The 22973-nt window shown below is 43.1% G+C and overlaps 1 pseudogene; it reads left to right on the top strand.

Moving 5' to 3' along the window:
• LOC135535677 (uncharacterized) overlaps positions 1-22973 on the top strand; it is a 110060-nt pseudogene that overhangs the window by 16828 nt on the left and 70259 nt on the right.

The following is a 22973-nucleotide window of genomic DNA, read 5'->3' on the forward strand; positions in this document are numbered from 1 at the left end:
TATAGACCCATAGTCAGGTATTAACCATCTATAGACCCATAGTCAGGTATTAACCATCTATAGACCCATAGTCAGGTATTAACCATCTATAGACCCATCTATAGACCCATAGTCAGGTATTAACCATCTATAGACCCATCTATAGACCCATAGTCAGGTATTACCCATCTATAGACCCATAGTCAGGTATTAACCATCTATAGACCCATCTATAGACCCATAGTCAGGTATTAACCATCTATAGACCCATCTATAGACCCATAGTCAGGTATTAACCATCTATAGACCCATCTATAGACCCATAGTCAGGTATTAACCATCTATAGACCCATCTATAGACCCATAGTCAGGTATTACCCATCTATAGACCCATCTATAGACCCATAGTCAGGTATTACCCATCTATAGACCCATAGTCAGGTATTAACCATCTATAGACCCATAGTCAGGTATTAACCATCTATAGACCCATAGCCAGGTATTAACCATCTATAGACCCATCTATAGACCCATAGTCAGGTATTACCCATCTATAGACCCATAGTCAGGTATTAACCATCTATAGACCCATCTATAGACCCATAGTCAGGTATTAACCATCTATAGACCCATAGTCAGGTATTAACCATCTATAGACCCATAGTCAGGTATTAACCATCTATAGACCCATAGTCAGGTATTAACCATCTATAGACCCATAGTCAGGTATTAACCATCTATAGACCCATAGCCAGGTATTAACCATCTATAGACCCATCTATAGACCCATAGTCAGGTATTAACCATCTATAGACCCATAGTCAGGTATTAACCATCTATAGACCCATAGTCAGGTATTAACCATCTATAGACCCATAGCCAGGTATTAACCATCTATAGACCCATCTATAGACCCATAGTCAGGTATTACCCATCTATAGACCCATAGTCAGGTATTAACCATCTATAGACCCATCTATAGACCCATAGTCAGGTATTAACCATCTATAGACCCATAGTCAGGTATTAACCATCTATAGACCCATCTATAGACCCATAGTCAGGTATTAACCATCTATAGACCCATCTATAGACCCATAGTCAGGTATTAACCATCTACAGACCCATCTATAGACCCATAGCTAGGTATTAACCATCTATAGACCCATCTATAGACCCATAGTCAGGTATTAACCATCTATAGACCCATAGTCAGGTATTAACCATCTATAGACCCATAGTCAGGTATTAACCATCTATAGACCCATCTATAGACCCATAGTCAGGTATTAACCATCTACAGACCCATCTATAGACCCATAGCTAGGTATTAACCATCTATAGACCCATCTATAGACCCATAGTCAGGTATTAACCATCTATAGACCCATAGTCAGGTATTAACCATCTATAGACCCATAGTCAGGTATTAACCATCTATAGACCCATCTATAGACCCATAGTCAGGTATTACCCATCTATAGACCCATAGTCAGGTATTAACCATCTATAGACCCATAGTCAGGTATTAACCATCTATAGACCCATCTATAGACCCATAGTCAGGTATTAACCATCTATAGACCCATAGTCAGGTATTAACCATCTATAGACCCATCTATAGACCCATAGTCAGACCCATAGTATTAACCATCTATAGACCCATAGCCAGGTATTAACCATCTATAGACCCATAGTCAGGTATTAACCATCTATAGACCCATAGTCAGGTATTAACCATCTATAGACCCATCTATAGACCCATAGTCAGGTATTAACCATCTACAGACCCATCTATAGACCCATAGCTAGGTATTAACCATCTATAGACCCATCTATAGACCCATAGTCAGGTATTAACCATCTATAGACCCATAGTCAGGTATTAACCATCTATAGACCCATAGTCAGGTATTAACCATCTATAGACCCATAGTCAGGTATTACCCATCTATAGACCCATAGTCAGGTATTAACCATCTATAGACCCATAGTCAGGTATTAACCATCTATAGACCCATCTATAGACCCATAGTCAGGTATTAACCATCTATAGACCCATAGTCAGGTATTAACCATCTATAGACCCATCTATAGACCCATAGTCAGGTATTAACCATCTATAGACCCATAGCCAGGTATTAACCATCTATAGACCCATAGTCAGGTATTAACCATCTATAGACCCATAGTCAGGTATTAACCATCTATAGACCATATCTATACCCATAGACCCCATAGTCAGGTATTAACCATCTTTTAGACCCATAGTCAGGTATTAACCATCTATAGACCCATAGTCAGGTATTAACCATCTATAGACCCATAGTCAGGTATTAACCATCTATAGACCCATAGTCATAGACCCATAGTCAGTATTAACCATCTATAGACCCATAGCCAGGTATTAACCATCTATAGACCCATATAGACCCATAGCAGGTATTAACCATCTATAGACCCATCTATAGACCCATAGTCAGGTATTAACCATCTATAGACCCATAGTCAGGTATTAACCATCTATAGACCCATAGTCAGGTATTAACCATCTATAGACCCATAGCCAGGTATTAACCATCTATAGACCCATCTATAGACCCATAGCCAGGTATTACCCATCTATAGACCCATAGTCAGGTATTAACCATCTATAGACCCATAGTCCAGGTATTAACCATCTATAGACCCATATAGACCCATAGTCAGGTATTAACCATCTATAGACCCATAGTCCAGGTATTAACCATCATCCCATATCAGACCATCTATAGACCCATCTAGGTCATATTAACCATCTATAGACCCATAGTCAGGTATTAACCATCTATAACCATCTATAGACCCATAGTCAGGTATTAACCATCTATAGACCCATAGTCAGGTATTAACCATCTATAGACCCATCTATTAGACCCATAGTCAGGTATTAACCATCTATTAACCATCTATAGACCCATCTATAGACCCATAGTCAGGTATTAACCATCTATAGACCCATCTATAGACCCATAGTCAGGTATTAACCATCTATAGACCCATCTATAGACCCATAGCCAGGTATTAACCATCTATAGACCCATAGTCAGGTATTAACCATCTATAGACCCATCTTAACCATCTATAGACCCATAGTCAGGTATTAACCATCTATAGACCCATAGTCAGGTATTAACCATCTATAGACCCATCAGCCATCTATAGACCCATAGTATTAACCATCTATAGACCCATCTATAGACCCATAGTCAGGTATTAACCATCTATAGACCCATAGTCAGGTATTAACCATCTATAGACCCATAGCCATCTATAGGTATTAACCATCTATAGACCCATAGCCAGGTATTAACCATCTATAGACCCATCTATAGACCCATAGTCAGGTATTAACCATCTATAGACCCATAGCCAGACCCATAACCAGTATTAACCATCTATAGACCCATAGTATTAACCATCTATAGACCCATAGTATTAACCATCTATAGACCCATAGTCAGGTATTAACCCATCTATAGACCCATAGTCAGGTATTAACCATCTATAGACCCATAGCCAGGTATTAACCATCTATAGACCCATAGTCAGGTATTAACCATCTATAGACCCATAGTCAGGTATTAACCATCTATAGACCCATCTATAGTCACCATCTATAGACCCATAGCAGGTATTAACCATCTATAGACCCATAGTCAGGTATTACCCATCTATAGACCCATAGTCAGGTATTAACCATCTATAGACCCATCTATAGACCCATAGTCAGGTATTAACCATCTATAGACCCATAGTCAGGTATTAACCATCTATAGACCCATCTATAGACCCATATTAACCATCTATAGACCCATAGCCAGGTATTAACCATCTATAGACCCATAGTCAGGTATTAACCATCTATAGACCCATCTATAGACCCATAGTCAGGTATTAACCATCTATAGACCCATCTATTAACCATCTATAGACCCATAGTCAGGTATTAACCATCTATAGACCCATAGTCAGGTATTAACCATCTATAGACCCATAGCCAGGTATTAACCATCTATAGACCCATAGTCAGGTATTAACCATCTATAGACCCATAGTCAGGTATTAACCATCTATAGACCCATAGTCAGGTATTAACCATCTATAGACCCATCTATAGACCCATAGTCAGGTATTAACCATCTATAGACCCATCTATAGACCCATAGTCAGGTATTAACCATCTATAGACCCATATAGACCCATAGTCAGGTATTAACCATCTATAGACCCATAGTCAGGTATTAACCATCTATAGACCCATCTATAAACCCATAGTCAGGTATTAACCATCTATAGACCCATCTATAGACCCATAGGTATTAACCATCTATAGACCCATAGTCAGGTATTACCCATCTATAGACCCATAGTCAGGTATTAACCATCTATAGACCCATAGTCAGGTATTAACCATCTATAGACCCATAGTCCATCTATAGACCCATCTATAGTATTAACCATCTATAGACCCATAGTCAGGTATTAACCATCTATAGACCCATCTATAGACCCATAGTCAGGTATTAACCATCTATAGACCCATAGTCAGGTATTAACCATCTATAGACCCATAGTCAGGTATTAACCATCTATAGACCCATCTATTAACCATCTATAGACCCATAGTCAGGTATTAACCATCTATAGACCCATAGCCAGGTATTAACCATCTATAGACCCATCTATAGACCCATAGCCAGGTATTAACCATCTATAGACCCATAGTCAGGTATTAACCATCTATAGACCCATAGTCAGGTATTAACCATCTATAGACCCATAGTCAGGTATTATCTACCATCTATAGACCCATAGTCAGGTATTAACCATCTATAGACCCATAGTCAGGTATTAACCATCTATAGACCCATCTATAGACCCATAGTCAGGTATTAACCATCTATAGACCCATAGTCATATTAACCATCTATAGACCCATAGTCAGGTATTAACCATCTATAGACCCATCTATAGACCCATAGTCAGGTATTAACCATCTATAGACCCATCTATAGACCCATAGTCAGGTATTAACCATCTATAGACCCATCTATAGACCCATAGTCAGGTATTAACCATCTATAGACCCATCTATAGACCCATAGTCAGGTATTAACCATCTATAGACCCATCTATAGACCCATAGTCAGGTATTAACCATCTATAGACCCATAGTCAGGTATTAACCATCTATAGACCCATAGTCAGGTATTAACCATCTATAGACCCATAGCCAGGTATTAACCATCTATAGACCCCATCTATAGACCCATCTATAGTCAGGTATTAACCATCTATAGACCCATAGTCAGGTATTAACCATCTATAGACCCATCTATAGACCCATAGTCAGGTATTAACCATCTATAGACCCATAGTCAGGTATTAACCATCTATAGACCCATAGTCAGGTATTAACCATCTATAGACCCATAGTCAGGTATTAACCATCTATAGACCCATAGTCAGGTATTAACCATCTATAGACCCATAGCCAGGTATTAACCATCTATAGACCCATCTATAGACCCATAGTCAGGTATTAACCATCTATAGACCCAGGTATTAACCATCTATAGACCCATAGTCAGGTATTAACCATCTATAGACCCATAGTCAGGTATTAACCATCTATAGACCCATAGCCAGGTATTAACCATCTATAGACCCATCTATAGACCCATAGTCAGGTATTACCCATCTATAGACCCATAGTCAGGTATTAACCATCTATATTACCCATCTATAGACCCATAGTCAGGTATTAACCATCTATAGACCCATAGACCCATAGTCAGGTATTAACCATCTATAGACCCATCTATAGACCCATATTAACCATCTATAGACCCATAGTCAGGTATTAACCATCTATAGACCCATCTATAGACCCATAGTCAGGTATTAACCATCTACAGACCCATCTATAGACCCATAGCTAGGTATTAACCATCTATAGACCCATCTATAGACCCATAGTCAGGTATTAACCATCTATAGACCCATAGTCAGGTATTAACCATCTATAGACCCATATTAACCATCTATAGTCAGGTATTAACCATCTATAGACCCATAGTCAGGTATTAACCATCTACAGACCCATCTATAGACCCATAGCTAGGTATTAACCATCTATAGACCCATCTATAGACCCATAGTCAGGTATTAACCATCTATAGACCCATAGTCAGGTATTAACCATCTATAGACCCATCTATAGACCCATAGTCAGGTATTACCCATCTATAGACCCATAGTCAGGTATTAACCATCTATAGACCCATAGTCAGGTATTAACCATCTATAGACCCATCTATAGACCCATAGTCAGGTATTAACCATCTATAGACCCATAGTCAGGTATTAACCATCTATAGACCCATCTATAGACCCATAGTCAGGTATTAACCATCTATAGACCCATAGCCAGGTATTAACCATCTATAGACCCATAGTCAGGTATTAACCATCTATAGACCCATAGTCAGGTATTAACCATCTATAGACCCATCTATAGACCCATAGTCAGGTATTAACCATCTATAGACCCATCTATAGACCCATAGCCAGGTATTAACCATCTATAGACCCATCTATAGACCCATAGTCAGGTATTAACCACCTATAGACCCATAGTCAGGTATTAACCATCTATAGACCCATAGTCAGGTATTAACCATCTATAGACCCATAGTCAGGTATTACCCATCTATAGACCCATAGTCAGGTATTAACCATCTATAGACCCATAGTCAGGTATTAACCATCTATAGACCCATCTATAGACCCATAGTCAGGGTATTAACCATCTATAGACCCATAGTCAGGTATTAACCATCTATAGACCCATCTATAGACCCATAGTCAGGTATTACCCATCTATAGACCCTATAGACCCATAGGTATTAACCATCTATTAACCATCTATAGACCCATAGTCAGGTATTAACCATCTATAGACCCATAGTCAGGTATTAACCATCTATAGACCCATCTATAGACCCATAGTCAGGTATTAACTATCTTTTAGACCCATAGTCAGGTATTAACCATCTATAGACCCATAGTCAGGTATTAACCATCTATAGACCCATAGTCAGGTATTAACCATCTATAGACCCATAGTCAGGTATTAACCATCTATAGACCCATAGCCAGGTATTAACCATCTATAGACCCATAGCCAGGTATTAACCATCTATAGACCCATCTATAGACCCATAGTCAGGTATTAACCATCTATAGACCCATAGTCAGGTATTACCCATCTATAGACCCATAGTCAGGTATTAACCATCTATAGACCCATAGCCAGGTATTAACCATCTATAGACCCATAGCCAGGTATTAACCATCTATAGACCCATAGTCAGGTATTACCCATCTATAGACCCATAGTCAGGTATTAACCATCTATAGACCCATAGTCAGGTATTAACCATCTATAGACCCATAGTCAGGTATTAACCATCTATAGACCCATAGTCAGGTATTAACCATCTATAAACCCATCTATAGACCCATAGTCAGGTATTAACCATCTATAGACCCATCTATAGACCCATAGTCAGGTATTAACCATCTATAGACCCATCTATAGACCCATAGTCAGGTATTAACCATCTATAGACCCATCTATAGACCCATAGCCAGGTATTAACCATCTATAGACCCATAGTCAGGTATTAACCATCTATAGACCCATCTATAGACCCATAGTCAGGTACTAACCATCTATAGACCCATAGTCAGGTATTACCCATCTATAGACCCATAGCCAGGTATTAACCATCTATAGACCCATCTATAGACCCATAGTCAGGTATTAACCATCTATAGACCCATAGTCAGGTATTAACCATCTATAGACCCATAGCCAGGTATTAACCATCTATAGACCCATAGCCAGGTATTAACCATCTATAGACCCATCTATAGACCCATAGCCAGGTATTAACCATCTATAGACCCATAGCCAGGTATTAACCATCTATAGACCCATAGTCAGGTATTAACCATCTATAGACCCATAGTCAGGTATTACCCATCTATAGACCCATAGCCAGGTATTAACCATCTATAGACCCATAGTCAGGTATTAACCATCTATAGACCCATAGTCAGGTATTAACCATCTATACACCCATCTATAGACCCATAGTCAGGTATTAACCATCTATAGACCCATAGTCAGGTATTACCCATCTATAGACCCATAGTCAGGTATTAACCATATACCCATCTATAGACCCATCTATAGACCCATAGTCAGGTATTAACCATCTATAGACCCATAGTCAGCCATCTATAGGTATTAACCATCTATAGACCCATAGCCAGGTATTAACCATCTATAGACCCAGGTATTAACCATCTATAGACCCATCTATAGACCCATAGTCAGGTATTAACCATCTATAGACCCATCTATAGACCCATAGTCAGGTATTAACCATCTATAGACCCATAGTCAGGTATTAACCATCTATAGACCCATAACCAGGTATTAACCATCTATAGACCCATAACCAGGTATTAACCATCTATAGACCCATAGTCAGGTATTAACCATCTATAGACCCATAGTCAGGTATTAACCATCTATAGACCCATCTATAGACCCATAGTCAGGTATTAACCATCTATAGACCCATCTATAGACCCATAGCCAGGTATTAACCATCTATAGACCCATAGTCAGGTATTAACCATCTATAGACCCATAGTCAGGTATTAACCATCTATAGACCCATCTATAGACCCATAGTCAGGTATTAACCATCTATAGACCCATAGTCAGGTATTAACCATCTATAGACCCATAGTCAGGTATTAACCATCTATAGACCCATCTATAGACCCATAGTCAGGTATTAACCATCTATAGACCCATAGTCAGGTATTAACCATCTATACACCCATCTATAGACCCATAGTCAGGTATTAACCATCTATAGACCCATCTATAGACCCATCTATAGACCCATCTATAGACCCATAGTCAGGTATTAACCATCTATAGACCCATCTATAGACCCATTGTCAGGAATTAACCATCTATAGACCCATAGCCAGGTATTAACCATCTATAGACCCATAGCCAGGTATTTACCATGTAGGACCACACAGAAAATAAGATGACATTTGGGAGACAGGCATACATATACAGCAGTCGCTTGACACACACACACACACACACACACACACACACACACACACACACACACACACACACACACACACACACACACACACACACACACACACACACACACACACACACACACACACACACACACTTGTAATAACCTGAAGCAACCATTAAGTTACCTTTTGTTGTAATTACCATGTAGTAAAGTTCATCGGGGGTTGTTGTTGGCCTGTTACCTGGGCAACACTTTCCTTATGGTTCACCTCAGTCCCGGAGTGTCTCTGTAGAATATACATACACTGTATACTATCAGTACATTGCTTATGTAGCCATTATTTAAACTGCAGTGGTATTAGTATGCTAATTTACATTACAAAGGCTTTGTGAAGGGTTACCTGAGTTTCTGTATCCCCTCAAGGCTGTTGGAGACGAGTGCTTTAGTTGTGTAGGTTTAACTCATGCTATGTTATTGACGCAGATAGAGGCCTGTTGATGTAAAGAGAATGTACAGAATTCCCACCACTATTGTGTCAGCATACAGACTCATGCTATGTTATTGACGCAGGTAGGCCTGTTGATGTAAAGAGAATTTACAGAATTCCCACCACTATTGTGTCAGCATACAGACTCATGCTATGTTATTGACGCAGATAGGCCTGTTGATGTAAAGAGAATGTACAGAATTCCCACCACTATTGTGACAGCATACAGACTCATGCTATGTTATTGACGCAGATAGGCCTGTTGATGTAAAGAGAATGTACAGAATTCCCACCACTATTGTGACAGCATACAGACTCATGCTATGATATTGACGCAGGTAGGCCTGTTGATGTAAAGAGAATGTACAGAATTCCCACCACTATTGTGTCAGCATACAGAGATATTCTGTTCTGCACAATGCCTGAAGAACAAGGTCAACTCTCCAAACTTCATCAACTTCAGTGGATGGGATCAGTTTTTTGTCGTTCAATTGGAGAAGACTTTACTCTTCAATCCTGAGACAGCTTTCAGCTCAGAGTCATGACTAACCCAGTGACAGACAGACAGTAGTTAAACATGTATAGGCTACTATTAAACAGTCCTCTGTTCTATGAGTCATTACTAACCCAGTGACAGACAGACAGTAGTTAAACATGTATAGGCTACTATTAAACAGCCCTCTGTTCTATGAGTCATTACTAACCCAGTGACAGACAGACAGACAGTAGTTAAACATGTATAGGCTACTATTAAACAGTCCTCTGTTCTATGAGTCATTACTAACCCAGTGACAGACAGACAGACAGTAGTTAAACATGTATAGGCTACTATTAAACAGCCCTCTGTTCTATGAATCATTACTAACCCAGTGACAGACAGACAGACAGACAGTAGTTAAACATGTATAGGCTACTATTAAACAGTCCTCTGTTCTATGAGTCATTACTAACCCAGTGACAGACAGACAGACAGACAGACAGTAGTTAAACATGTATAGGCTACTATTAAACAGCCCTCTGTTCTATGAGTCATTACTAACCCAGTGACAGACAGACAGTAGTTAAACATGTATAGGCTACTATTAAACAGCCCTCTGTTCTATGAGTCATTACTAACCCAGTGACAGACAGACAGACAGACAGACAGACAGTAGTTAAACATGTATAGGCTACTATTAAACAGCCCTCTGTTCTATGAGTCATTACTAACCCAGTGACAGACAGACAGACAGTAGTTAAACATGTATAGGCTACTATTAAACAGTCCTCTGTCCTATGAGTCATTAGTAACCCAGTGACAGACAGACAGACAGTAGTTAAACATGTATAGGCTACTATTAAACAGTCCTCTGTTCTATGAGTCATTAGTAACCCAGTGACAGACAGACAGTAGTTAAACATGTATAGGCTACTATTAAACAGCCCTCTGTTCTATGAGTCATTACTAACCCAGTGACAGACAGACAGACAGTAGTTAAACATGTATAGGCTACTATTAAACAGCCCTCTGTTCTATGGTGTTATTTCCCCCCCTCAGGGATCAAAGTGATTGGAGGAATGAAGGAGTTAACGGGAGAGGAGTTTGGAGTCTACGTCAAAAGGATTTTACCTGGTGGCCTTGCTTCAAGTGATGGTAAGTGTCTTTCTATGCCGAAAGAGAACGGGTGGGGATGGCAACAGTAACACAGGTTTTACATTTTTTTATTTAACTAGGCAAGTCAGCTAAGAACACATTCTTATTTACAATGACGGCCTACCAGGCAACTGTGGGTTAACTGCCAGCAGCATACCACCCTGCATACCACCCCGCATACCACTGCTGGTTTGCTTCTGAAGATAAGCAGGGTTGGTCCTGGTCAGTCCCTGGATGGGAGACCAGATGCTGCTGGAAGTGGTGTTGGAGGGCCAGTAGGAGGCTCTCTTTCCTCTGGTTTAAAAATATCCCAATTCCCCAGGGCAGTGATTGGGGACACTGCCCAGTGTAGGGTGCTGTCTTTGATTTGTGGTACCACAAATCCCTCCATTATAAATCACTGTTTATCATTCAGACAGTAGAAGTATCCCTCCATTATAAATCACTGTTTATCATTCAGACAGTAGAAGTATCCCTCCATTATAAATCACTGTTTATCATTCAGACAGTAGAAGTATCCCTCCATTATAAATCACTGTTTATCATTCAGACAGTAGAAGTATCCCTCCATTATAAATCACTGTTTATCATTCAGACAGTAGAAGTATCCCTCCATTATAAGTCACTGTTTCAGTCATTGGTCTGTGTTTCAGTCCACTAACTGACAGACCACTCTGGTCTGTGTTTCAGTCTGCTAACTGACATGCCACTCTGGTCTGTGTTTCAGTCCACTAACCGACAGGCCGCTCTGGTCTGTGTTTCAGTCCACTAACCGACAGGCCGCTCTGGTCTGTGTTTCAGTCCGCTAACCGACAGGCCGCTCTGGTCTGTGTTTCAGTCCACTAACCGACAGGCCGCTCTGGTCTGTGTTTCAGTCCACTAACCGACAGGCCGCTCTGGTCTGTGTTTCAGTCCGCTAACCGACAGGCCGCTCTGGTCTGTGTTTCAGTCCGCTAACCGACAGGCCGCTCTGGTCTGTGTTTCAGTCCGCTAACCGACAGGCCGCTCTGGTCTGTGTTTCAGTCCACTAACTGACAGGCCGCTCTGGTCTGTGTTTCAGTCCACTAACCGACAGGCCGCTCTGGTCTGTGTTTCAGTCCACTAACCGACAGGCCACTCTGGTCTGTGGCTCTGGTCTGTGTTTCAGTCCGCTAACCGACAGGCCGCTCTGGTCTGTGTTTCAGTCCACTAATCGACAGGCCACTCTGGTCTGTGGCTCTGGTCTGTGTTTCAGTCCACTAACTGACAGGCCACTCTGGTCTGTGGCTCTGGTCTGTGTTTCAGTCCACTAACTGACAGGCTGCTCTGGTCTGTGTTTCAGTCCACTAACTGACAGGCCGCTCTGGTCTGTGTTTCAGTCCATTAATCGACAGGCCGCTCTGGTCTGTGTTTCAGTCCACTAACTGACAGGCCACTCTGGTCTGTGTTTCAGTCCACTAACCGACAGGCCGCTCTGGTCTGTGTTTCAGTCCACTAATCGACAGGCCGCTCTGGTCTGTGTTTCAGTCCACTAACCGACAGGCCGCTCTGGTCTGTGTTTCAGTCCACTAACCGACAGGCCGCTCTGGTCTGTGTTTCAGTCCACTAACTGACAGGCCGCTCTGGTCTGTGTTTCAGTCCACTAACTGACAGGCCACTCTGGTCTGTGTTTCAGTCCACTAACCGACAGGCCGCTCTGGTCTGTGTTTCAGTCCACTAACCGACAGGCCGCTCTGGTCTGTGTTTCAGTCCACTAACCGACAGGCCACTCTGGTCTGTGTTTCAGTCCACTAACCGACAGGCCACTCTGGTCTGTGTGTTTTGGATGTGGTTTCTCTACTTGGTCCACTTGGTCCCTGAAATGAAGGATTGCAGAAAAGGGCAGCAACAGTCGCTGATAAGTACTGCATCTCAAATGGCACCCTATTCCCTACATAGTGCACTACTTTAGACCAGAACTGGCACCCTATTCCCTACATAGTGCACTACTTTAGACCAGAACTGGCACCCTATTCCCTACATAGTGCACTACTTTAGACCAGAACTGGCACCCTATTCCCTACATAGTGCACTACTTTAGGGCTCTGGACTAAAGCAGTGCACTATGTAGGGAATAAGGTCCCGTTTGGGACACAGTTAACTACTGGGAAATCTGCCTCTACTCCAACCAAAACATGGTGTGATTAAATTGCTTTGATCCCTGTGATTTGGGACAGCTTTCCCACTAATGACCAAAGAAGAGCAATCTCATTATTGTGAATGAAGGCCTGGGAAAATCCATCAGACTCAGAAGTCAGAAAGGTCTACGTCCCAAATGGCACCCTATTCCATATTTAGTGCACTACTTTTGACCAGAACCCTATGTGCTCTGTGGGTAAAAGTAGTGCACTAAATTGGGAATACAGGGCCATTTGGGACACAAGGGTTTGGAGTGAAGTGGTTTCACTGGAACAGAGAGTTCCTAGAATAAACTATTATTTATCGGAAGGGTTACTGATGTCACAACCTTGGGCCATGTTTCATTCCAGAATTGTGTCTTTCTTCCTGTCCTCGTTCGTTCCCTATTGAAGATCTGACAGGACTGGATAGGGGAAAGCAATATGGGGGAAAATGAAGATGATGAAGATAGCTGTTTTCTTAGGCAGAGCGCAGAGGCTTCGGGAAACAGCATGAAGCGCTTCCAGCAGATACATTTTCTATTACAATAAAACCAATTGAAACCAAGGAAGATCTTGTAGTGGACAACATATCTAGGCAGAGTGGGTTGAGCTTCTAATTGCTCGCTTAACTCATATAGCCCTCAGCAAATACAGCTAACTACTACCTATAGCCCTCAGGAAATACAGCTAACTACAATTTATAGCCCTCAGGAAATACAGCTAACTACAATGTATAGCCCTGAGGAAATACAGCTAACTACTACCTATAGCCCTCAGGAAATACAGCTAACTACAATTTATAGCCCTGTGGAAATACAGCTAACTACAATGTATAGCCCTCAGGAAATACAGCTAACTACAATTTATAGCCCTCAGGAAATATAGCTAACTACTACCGATAGTCCTCAGGAAATACAGCTAACTTCTTATAGCCCTCAGGAAATACAGCTAACTTCTTATAGCCCTCAGGAAATACAGCTAACTACTACCTATAGCCCTCAGGAAATACAGCTAACTACTACCTATAGACCTCAGGAAATATAGCTAACTACAATTTATAGCCCTGTGGAAATACAGCTAACTACAATGTATAGCCCTCAGGAAATACAGCTAACTACAATTTATAGCCCTGAGGAAATATAGCTAACTACTACCGATAGTCCTCAGGAAATACAGCTAACTTCTTATAGCCCTCAGGAAATACAGCTAACTTCTTATAGCCCTCAGGAAATACAGCTAACTACTACCTATAGCCCTCAGGAAATACAGCTAACTACTACCTATAGCCCTCAGGTGTGTGTGTGTGTGTGTGTGTGTGTGTGTGTGTGTGTGTGTGTGTGTGTGTGTGTGTGTGTGTGTGTGTGTGTGTGTGTGTGTGTGTGTGTGTGTGTGTGTGTGTGTGTGTGTGTGTGTGTGTGTGTGTGTGTGTGTGTGTCCAGCATCATCCCAGTGTGTAGTACTATCAGTGTTAATACCTCTGAAGGGTAGGATTAAACAGGTCTGTCTCGATCTCTTCCTGTCTTCCTCTGTTACCATGGAGACTTTCTACAGTGTCAGTATAGATAGAGGTCTATATGAGTACAGACTGTTACTATGGAGACTTACTACAGTGTCAGTATAGAGGTCTATATGAGTACAGACTGTTACTATGGAGACTTACTACAGTGTCAGTATAGAGGTCTATATGAGTACAGACTCTGTTACTATGGAGGCTTACTACAGTGTCAGTATAGAGGTCTATATGAGTACAGACTGTTACTATGGAGACTTACTACAGTGTCAGTATAGAGGTCTATATGAGTACAGATCTGTTATCAGCTGTTGTCAGACACAAGTGCGTCTCGAAAGACGAATATCTCCTTCAATAGTGTGCAGTGAATTCTACCAGATGAAAAGCCAAAATGAGTACGACATCCTAGCATTTAAAGCACTATACTATAAAACATTACTATAAAACATTATATTTTCTTCTACCCAGAAGACCTACTAAGTCTGGGTATTTGGACTGTTAAAACATGGTTATTTAAAATAACTGAATAATTTTGTACGCCCAATTTTTCAGTTTTTGATTTGTTAAAAAAGTTTGAAATATCCAATAAATGTCGTTCCACTTCATGATTGTGTCCCACTTGTTGTTGATTCTTCACAAAAAAATACAGTTTTATATCTTTATGTTTGAAGCCTGAAATGTGGCAAAAGGTCGCAAAGTTCAAGGGGGCTGAATACTTTCGCAAGGCACTGTAAAACATGGTTATTTAAAATAAGTTATGTAGAACATGCTCTCTGCTACAGCTCATATCAGATAAACTCATCAAGTCTTTTAGACCAGTGACTTATGTAACTTGTCCCTTGGGCTCCAGAAATTGACTAAATTAATCAAATGTACCATTGTTACTATCCCTACTGTAGTGAATGGAACTAACTGCATTGCTATGATGTACAGTTTGCACAGCTCTGTGTTATATCATATTGTAATGAACAGAGGGAGAATGGCCAGGTCTCTAGTGGGTCGGGATCCCAGATTGGTTATATCATATCGTAATGAACTGAGGGAGAAGGACCAGGTCTCTAGTGGATCGGGATCCCAGATTGGTTATATCATATCGTAATGAACTGAGGGAGAAGGACCAGGTCTCTAGTGGGTCAAGATCCCAGATTGGTTATATCATATCGTAATGAACTGAGGGAGAAGGACCAGGTCTCTAGTGGGTCGGGATCCCAGATTGGTTATATCATATCGTAATGAACTGAGGGAGAAGGACCAGGTCTCTAGTGGATCGGAATCCCAGATTGGTTATATCATATCGTAATGAACTGAGGGAGAAGGACCAGGTCTCTAGTGGGTCAAGATCCCAGATTGGTTATATCATATCGTAATGAACTGAGGGAGAAGGACCAAGGTCTCTAGGGGGTCGGGATCCCAGATTGGTTATTATCATATCGTAATGAACTGAGGGAGAAGGACCAGGTCTCTAGTGGGTCGTGATCCCAGATTGGTTATATCATATCGAAATGAACTGAGGGAGAAGGACCAGGTCTCTAGTGGGTCGTGATCCCAGATTGGTTATATCATATCGTAATGAACTGAGGGAGAAGGACCAGGTCTCTAGTGGGTCGGGATCCCAGATTGGTTATATCATATCGTAATGAACTGAGGGAGAAGGACCAGGTCTCTAGTGGGTCGTGATCCCAGATTGGTTATATCATATCGTAATGAACTGAGGGAGAAGGACCAGGTCTCTAGTGGGTCGGGAACCCAGATTGGTTATATCATATCGTAATGAACTGAGGGAGAAGGACCAGGTCTCTAGTTGGTCGGGATCCCAGATTGGTTATATCATATCGAAATGAACTGAGGGAGAAGGACCAGGTCTCTAGTGGGTCGTGATCCCAGATTGGTTATATCATATCGTAATGAACTGAGGGAGAAGGACCAGGTCTCTAGTGGGTCGGGATCCCAGATTGGTTATATCATATCGTAATGAACTGAGGGAGAAGGACCAGGTCTCTAGTGGGTCGGGATCCCAGATTGGTTAATATATTATCGTAATGAACTGAGGGAGACGGACCAGGTCTCTAGTGGGTTGCAAACACAGATCGCCTGGTCCAAAGAGAAAGGCCCTAGCTAGACACAATCCCAATAAGGTTTTCCCCAAGGAAGAGATGGTAATGTGTTTATCATATAGGGTCGTTAAATTACTCCACTTCCAAACAATCTCCTCTAGGGTTGTGTCTGATTTGGTACCCTATTCACTATGTAGTGAACTACTTTGGACAAGGGCACATAGAGGGCTTTGGTCAAAGTAGTGCACTATATAGGAAATAGGGTGCCACTTCAGATGCATCCTAGGTTGAGCTCATGAACCAGTGAGTGACAGGAGAAGTGGTTGTGGTGACATCTCAGCTCTCAGGATGGTATCACTGATTAACTGTTTGTTCTGAGGTCAGTTCTGGTGAGATAAAGAGATAGAGACGAATCACTGATTAACTGTTTGTTCTGAGGTCCAGGAAGGTCCCTCTCAACAGTTTTCATCTCTTTGTTTACTCTTAGTCTATACCGTCTACAGATTGTATACTCCCCTTAAGTGCTCTTCTTACTTTCCCTTGTCTGGTAGAGACGTGATTAGTGTTGTCACGATACCAGCCAATAGGGCTCCTGTAATTTATATCAGATTTAAAATACCTGGGCCCTATTCACAAAGCCTCTCAGATTAGGAGTGCTAATCTAGGATCACTTTTGCCTATTAGATAATATTGAATAAGACAGGTGGATACCAGATCCTAGATGATCCCAGTCTGAGAGGCTTTGTGAACACAGGCCCTGCTTTGTTATGCTTAGATATTCCAGGTAAAAGGTGCCCCCTGAACTCTGGGTCGTCTGCCCGCCACAAGACCATTAGCCCGCTGAGCTATAGTTTGGGGAGCCAAAACAAGTTTTCGGGACTCTTGACTGAGGCAAGGTTACTCATCGTACAAGCGGGATTTTCACTGAACCAACCTCTCTTAGCCTAGTGGTTAGAGTGTTGCAAGTTCAAATCCCCGAGCTGACAAGGTACAAATCTGTCGTTCTGCCCCTGAACAGGCAGTTAACCCACTAGGCCGTCATTGAAAATAAGAATTTGTTCTTAACTGACTTTCCTAGGTAAATAAAGGTCAAATATTCTGATGACATCATATGATGTGATTAACACATCCTCACCTTGATGACATCACTGTTTGACCTGTGACCTTGTGTTGACCTCTCAGGACACCTTCAGGCGGGAGACCAGATCTTAGAGGTGAATGGGGAGAGTTTACTAGGGGTCACCAGTGAAAGGTAGGTTCAACAATAAAAAAACAACAACTCTCTCTTCATTGGAAAAATACCAAAAAGACCAGTGAAATTTGTGTTGATGTCGTCAAGACATTAACTTCTTTGTTTTTCTGTTATTGTTTAATAACAGAGCAGTAGACGTTCTGAGATCAGCGTCCTCGAGCAACCAAATGCGCCTTCTGATCGCCAGAGACGAGGAAGCCAGGTAGGCCCTGAGCACCGCGTCTCGATATGAGATGCACACGACCACGTATCATTGACCACACTCTCTCGCTCTCTCTCTCCTCCACCCCTCCCTCTTCTCTCTCTCTCTCCTCCACCCCTCCCTCTTCTCTCTCTCTCCTCGACCCCTCCCTCTTTTCTCTCTCTCTCCTCCACTCCTCCCTCTTCTCTCTCTCTCTCTCCTCCACCCTCCCTCTTCTCTATCTCTCTCCTCCACCCCTCCCTCTTCTCTCTCTCCCTCCACCCTCCCTCTTCTCTCTCTCTCCTCGACCCCTCCCTCTTGTCTCTCTCTCTCCCTCCACCCCCTCCCTCTTCTCGCTCTCTCTCCTCCACCCCTCCCTCTTCTCTCGCTTAGCTCTCTCTCTCCTCCACCCCCTCCCTCTTCACTCTCTCTCTCCCTCCACCCCTCCCTCTTCTCTCGCTCGCTCTCTCTCTCCTCCACCCCCTCCCTCTTCTCTCTCTCTCTCCTCCACCCCTCCCTCTTCTCTCTCTCTCTCCCTCCACCCCTCCCTCTTCTCTCGCTCGCTCTCTCTCTCCTCCACCCCTCCCTCTTCTCTCTCTCTCCCTCCACCCCTCCCTCTTCTCTCTCTCTCTCCTCCACCCCTCCCTCTTCTCTCGCTCGCTCTCTCTCTCCTCCACCCCTCCCTCTTCTCTCTCTCTCTCCTCCTCCACCCCTCCCTCTTCTCTCTCTCTCTCCCTCCACCCCTCCCTCTTCTCTCTCTCTCTCCTCCACCCCTCCCTCTTCTCTCTCTCTCTCCTCCACCCCTCCCTCTTTTCTCTCTCTCTCCTCCACCCCCCTCTTTTCTCTCTCTCTCCCTCCACTCCTCCCTCTTCTCTCTCTCTCTCCTCCACCCCCTCCTTCTTCTCTCTCTCTCTCTCTCTCCTCCACCCCCTCTCTTCTCTCTCTCTCTCTCCTCCACCCCTCCCTCTTCTCTCTCTCTCTCCTCCTCCCCTCCCTCTTCTCTCTCTCTCTCTCCTCCACCCCCTCCCTCTTCTCTCTCTCTCTCTCCCCCCTCCACCCCTCCCTCTTCTCTCTCTCTCCTCCACCCCCTCCCTCTTCTCTCTCTCTCTCTCCCCTCCACCCCCTCCCTCTTCTCTCTCTCTCTCCTCCACCCCCTCCCTCTTCTCTCTCTCTCTCTCCCCCCTCCACCCCTCCCTCTTCTCTCTCTCTCCTCCACCCCCCTCCCTCTTCTCTCTCTCTCTCCTCCACCCCTCCCTCTTCTCTCTCTCTCTCTCCACCCCTCCCTCTTCTCTCTCTCTCTCTCTCCTCCACCCCTCCCTCTTCTCTCTCTCCTCCACCCCTCCCTCTTCTCTCTCTCTCTCCTCCACCCCTCCCTCTTATCTCTCTCTCCTCCACCCCTCCCTCTTCTCTCTCTCTCTCCCTCCACCCCTCCCTCTTCTCTCTCTCTCTCCTCCACCCCCTCCCTCTTCTCTCTCTCTCCCTCCACCACGACCATGTATCATTGACCACACTCTGTAGGCTTAGTGTCAATACACTTAATCACAACTTTAGCGTCGACACAAATTGGGTCGCTGATGTGAGGGTCTGTTATCCGCATTTGTGTCTGAAGTCTGAATTTCAGCTGTCAGGTGTTTTGTGTCGGTTTTGGTCGCTGATGTGAGGGTCTGTTATCCGCATTTGTGTCTGAAGTCTGAATTTCAGCTGTCAGGTGTTTTGTGTCGGTTTTGGTCGCTGATGTGAGGGTCTGTTATCCGCATTTGTGTCTGAAGTCTGAATTTTCTGCAGTCAGGTGTTTGTGTCGGTTTGGGACTCCAATCGTGCTCCATGTCCATCTGTGTCCCTGAATGTCCTTTATCTCTCAACTTGGCCTGCCTGTCCTCCTCCTCCTACTCCTTCTCCTCCTTCTCTTCCTCCTCCTCTCAAAAATGTTGATTATTAAAAAGATGCCATTTTTTAAATTATGCAAAGTAAAAATTAATAATTTTGTTGGTAAACCAGATGGTTGGCAAGGCGTTGAGAGTTTCTTTGGCTATGAATAACCCTGGCGGTGGCATGGGGGACATTTTGGGAAGGGTTTTTGGGCTGGGACGCCCTCGCTCCGCCTCAGGCACTTCTTCTTCCTACCTTTCTCTCCACCCCGGGCAGAAACAACAGGATGAATGGAAAGACATTTAGTACAGACTGTTAATACAAACTGATGAACCTGTGAACTTGCTACACTGATCCTCAGCACGAGGGCCCCACAAGGGTGCGTGCTCAGCCCCTCCTGTACTCCCTGTTCACCCATGACTGCGTGGCCACGCACTTCTCCAACTCAATCATCAGGTTTGCAGACGACACAACAGTAGTAGGCCTGATTACCAACAATGATGAGACAGCCTACAGCGAGGAGGGGACGGCCCTGGTGGAGTGGTGCCAGGAAAATAACCTTTCCTTCAACGTTAACAAAACAAAAGGAGCTGATTGTGGACTTCAGGAGATAGCAGAAAGCAGGTGTTCATCAAGGATCTTTGCTCCGTTCATCTTTCCCTTGATCCTGACTATTCTCCCAGTCCATGCCGCTGAAAAACATCCCCACAGCCTGATGCTGTCCCACAGCATGATGCTGCCACCACCATGCTTCACTGTAGGGATGGTGCCAGGTGTCCTCCAGACATGATGCTGCCACCACCATGCTTCACCGTAGGGATGGTGCCAGGTGTCCTCCAGATATGATGCTGCCACCACCATGCCTCACCGTAGGGATGGTGCCAGGTGTCCTCCAGATATGACGCTGCCACCACCATGCTCCACCTGGAGGGATGGTGCCAGGTGTCCTCCAGACATGACGCTGCCACCACCATGCTTCCCCGTAGGGATGGTGCCAGGTGTCCTCCAGACATGATGCTACCTCCACCATGCTTCACCATAGGGATGGTGCCAGGTGTCCTCCAGACATGATGCTGCCACCACCATGCTTCACCGTAGGGATGGTGCCAGGTTTCCTCCAGACATGATGCTGCCACCAACATGCTTCACCATAGGGATGGTGCCAGGTTTCCTCCAGATGTGACGGTTGGCATTCAGACCAAAGAGTTCAATCTTGGTTTCATCAGACCAGAGAATCTTGTTTCTCAAGGTCTGAGAGTCTTTAGGTGCCTTTTGGCAAATTCCAAGTGGGCTGTCATGTGCCTTTCACTGAGGAGCGGCTCCCATCTGGCCACTCTAACATAAAGCCCTGATTGGTGGAGTGCTGCAGAGATGGTTGTCCTTCTGGAAGGTTCTCCCATCTCCTCAGAGGAACTCTGGAGCTCTGTCAGAGTGACCATTGGGTTCTTGGTCACCTCCCTGACCAAGGCCCTTGTCCCCAGATTGCTCAGTTTGGTCGGGCGGCCAGCTCTAGGAAGAGTCTTAGTGGTTCCAAATGATGGAGGCGACTGTGTTCTTGGGGACCTTCAATGCTCCAGATCTGTGCCTCGACAAAATCATGTCTACAGGCAATTCCTTCGACCTCATGGCTTGGTTTTTGCTATGATATGCACTGTCAACTGTGGGACCTTTTATAGACAGGTGTGTGCCTTTCCAAATCATGACCAATCAATTGAATTTACCACAGGTGGACTCCAATCAAGTTGTAGAAACATCTCAAGGATGATCAATGGGAACATGAGGCAGCTGAGCAAAATTTTGAGTCTCACAGCAGAGGTTGTCACCACCAAAATAAGATATTTAAGTTTTTCACATTTTTAATACATGCAGAAATGTCTACAAACCTGTTTTCGCTTTGTCATTATGGGTTATTGTGTGTAGATTGATGAGGAAAACCCTTTTTCCCCATGCATTTTAGAATAAGGCTGTAATGTAACAAGATGTGGAAAATGTCAAGGGGTCTGAATTATTTCCGAATGCCCTGTATATATTCATATTCTGGACTGTATATATTCATATTCTGGACTGTATATATTCATATTCTGGACTGTATATATTCATATTCTGGACTGTATATATTCATATTATGGACTGTATATATTCATATTCTGGACTGTATATATTCATATTCTGGACTGTATATATTCATATTCTGGACAGTATATATTCATATTCTGGACTGTATATATTCATATTATGGACTGTATATATTCATATTCTGGACTGTATATATTCATATTCTGGACTGTATATATTCATATTGTGGACTGTATATATTCATATTCTGGACTGTATATATTCATATTCTGGACAGTATATATTCATATTCTGGACTGTATATATTCATATTCTGGACTGTATATATTCATATTCTGGACATTGCTCGTTGTGATATTTCTTGTTTTCGTTCTTTAAATGTTTTAAGGAGTTGTGTGTATTGTTTGGTAATGCTCGGTATTGCTGCACTGTTAGCCCTAGAAACATAAGCATCTGCAAAATATGTCTATGTAACCAGTAACATTTGATTTGATTTGAAAGTCAGGGAAGGGAACCACATTACACAGCAAACACAGTCAAATATAACTTTTACTACGTGATGAAGTCTTGATTTGCTCTAAACAGCCAGTGGAAGGTTACATC

This window comes from Oncorhynchus masou, unplaced genomic scaffold, assembly GCF_036934945.1.
Source record: "Oncorhynchus masou masou isolate Uvic2021 unplaced genomic scaffold, UVic_Omas_1.1 unplaced_scaffold_497, whole genome shotgun sequence".
NCBI lineage: Eukaryota > Metazoa > Chordata > Actinopteri > Salmoniformes > Salmonidae > Oncorhynchus > Oncorhynchus masou.